Raw genomic sequence first — 3125 nt, forward strand, 5'->3', positions numbered from 1 at the left:
AGTTTGGGTGTTACTCAGCTGGCTGTAATATTCCTTGTGCATATTAGTAATGGCTGAACTAGCCATAGCGCAACGACGACAGCGGAAACTCTACAAAAGTTCGCTTTCATTTCGCCAATTTAGCGATGATAATTCCTCTTTACGAAAACTTAAATAGTGTACGTCAGATGACCAAATTTAACGTGTTGTTATTAGCATAGAGAAAGATCTAACGAAGAAAATACATTCCCAACACTATCGTCTGCGGAAGTCCGTTTCGATGAAATTCGGTATCACGAAGAACAAATTACTAGAAAGAACCTTATCATTTTCAAGTGTTAGGGAAACAGCTGAACAACGACTTCTGTCGCTTTTTCTGGGAAAATGTATTGGAAACAAGCGAAACTTTTTCCGGCTTTACACTTGACGGACAACATGAGAGACGCATAATTCGTTAGGACGGATTATGCGTCTGTAGCATAAAAAGGGAATTCCTGCATATTTAAAAAAGTGGGAAAAACCCTCTTAAAGCGAAAATGAAAATTATAACCCCTGAAAATTTCAAAGCTTGATAAGAAGAAAGATCATTTTGAAAAAAGTTGCGCAAATTTACACTGGGGGGAATCTTTTGAATTTGTATTCATCCCGACTCGAGCATCTACTTTAATTTATGAAACTCTATCCATTCTCGTCGCCATAACCCTCCGTTTCTTTTGGTCACTGACTAGTAAAAATCAATCGGTAAAACGGGGAGGTAAATTAAAGAGAGTAACATCATACCGCTCTAAAAATGCATATTGCTGAAGAAAAACAAAACTTTTCCAGGAATCTGGAAATTTCGGCCACATAGTTTTCCCGGAAACATGCAGGAATTTTAGTGGGAACAGGAAATTGCTGAAAATGACAATTGAAACTTAACTTACCAGGTGTATTTTTATGATATGGAGATGTTTCATGCGCCGGGATTTTTTTTTGAAAAAAGGCTTGTATTATCGTGATGAAATCTGGCACAAGGCTTCGTCAAAACGGGCAAAATAGAAATTTTATACAAGCTGTTTGATTAGTGTTTTTATTCAGGTAATTGTATGTAATTTTTTTTACATTCCACAGTTGAAAGTTCCACCTGGTTTACTTTTGAGACAATGACAGGAACGAGGAGGAACGGGGAGGAACTGGAAAGAACGGGGAACAGTGAGCCTATTCCAATCCCCCGTGACAACTTTGGTATGACGTTTTTATACCGTGTATATAGTGACTGTTTGGATGAGATTACTTATTATCCAAATGTATTAGATATTGTACCGAAAAAGCACGAAACGAGTACAAATATTCCACGCCCTTCGGGCGGCTGGTATGTCAGCAGCTGAAAGATTGTCCGAAAAATGAATATTTTGGCCGAGAAGCGAAGCTTCGAGGGCAATTATGAAATTTTGGATAATAAATAACCTATAATTTAGATGTTTTGGTGTGTAGTATCGCTGAATATTTCTACTGGTTGTTTGGCTTTTGACTTGCCTAGCTAACAATTTTCCTTTAATCTGTTTCTCTGTCTAAGTTGCAGGAGAAGCTCGTTTATCGATTCAGGAAACGCGGAATTCAGGTATTTTCAGCTGTCTTTAGTGACATTATCTATGAACTTTCTCCAATAAAGAAACCTCATTCAAACACACTAAAAAGAGTATGTTTCTGAATGCCTTGGTCGGTGAAGCATTCTTATTGTTTACCCATAGTAACGATGGTTTTCCATCTATCTGATTCTTTCTTTCTTAGCTGCTGAAGGGAATCTCTCACCACCAATACAGGCAACTGATCCAGGTTATTTTTCACTGTTTTCATTTCATCATGTAGGAATGTAAGGTCCTTTGTTACACCCTTGCTTCTTAGAACTCATTTGTGAGTCTTCTGCTATACTTTGTTTATCCACGCACCCTCACATCTTTGTATTAGTATGATAGTATGGCATCACCCTATGACCGCATGCTCCCCACAAGATAGGATATCTCATTTTGTCTTACATGACCTAGGAGAGTGCGTGAACTGTTTCGTTGATTCTTACATGAATAGTATTGTAATGGCGGATGACTGACAAATATATTTCAGTTTACTGGGATTTTACAATTTTTATGATTGCAGAAGCATAGAAATTGTTTACCCACAGTAATGATGGTTTTTCATCCATCTGTTTCGTTCATTATTACCAATAGAGAAAACTGGTCCAGGTTATTTTTTTACTGTTTTCATTTCATCATGTGGGAATGTATTAACGGCATGACTATTCCGGGGGTGGGGGTAGCGGTTGAGGGGTAAGGGGTAAGGGGTAAGGGCTGAGGGTAGGTGGGGTAGGGGGTGAAGGGTACTATAGCTGAACAACCCAAACCTTTAAAAAAATGCTAGTCTAAGGCCCAAACACTATGCTTTAGATAATGACTAGGCCTAAGGTTAGCATTTTTGTAAAGGTTTGGGTTGTTTCAGCTATGGTACTCTTCACCCCCTACCCCCACACCCTACCCTTCACCTTGCACCCCCTACCCCCTATGCGGTGTATTAAAGCTCCTTTGTTACACCCTTGGTTCTTAGAATTCATTAATGAGTCTTCTGCTTCCTCTTTATCCGCAGTTTCGCACACCCTTGTAGCTTTGTATTAGTGCGGCATTTCCCTCTGCTTGCGATGGTCCCACGTGACCGCCTACTTCCTCCAAGATGGGATATTGTCTTATGTGACGTCAAAGAGTCTGTGAACTTTTTCGTTGATTCTTACATGAATAATTTTCCTGTTATTGAAATGTGGGATGACTATTAATGCGCCATTTCCGAGTTCATGAGTGCCTCTTCTTCAAAGCGAGTGTAATTGCGAAGTTTTCTCATGAATATTAGTTTTCATTCATATGCAAAGTAGAACTAATTACCATCACAAAAACTTCGAACTTAGACTTAGACTCGCTTTGAGGAGGAGGAAAAACGTAAATCCGGAAATGGCCCATTGATTGATAAATTTATTTCGGAATACTGGGCTGGTCTTTCATATACCGGATCCGAAATCATTAATGTCAAGAGTGAATTAGATTTATAAGAGCGTTGATCTATCACTTTGCGGTCTTCCCCCGGCACAGTCACAAATGGATTTATTTTAGATACACTTTGTTTGT

At 38.9% G+C, this 3125-nt stretch overlaps 1 protein-coding gene across 1 annotated transcript in view; it reads left to right on the top strand.

The window, feature by feature from the left end:
- Positions 1-1539: 1539 nt before the first annotated feature.
- Positions 1540-3125, top strand: part of LOC138038284 (uncharacterized) — a 111720-nt gene continuing 110134 nt past the window's right edge. Inside the window, exons 1-2 of the mRNA XM_068884074.1 lie at positions 1540-1579; positions 1750-1794. The gene's annotated coding sequence lies outside the window, so the exon portion shown is untranslated. The remainder of the gene's footprint in view (positions 1580-1749; positions 1795-3125) is intronic.

Source organism: Montipora capricornis, chromosome 2 (genome assembly GCF_036669925.1).
Source record: "Montipora capricornis isolate CH-2021 chromosome 2, ASM3666992v2, whole genome shotgun sequence".
Classification (NCBI taxonomy): Eukaryota; Metazoa; Cnidaria; class Anthozoa; order Scleractinia; family Acroporidae; genus Montipora; species Montipora capricornis.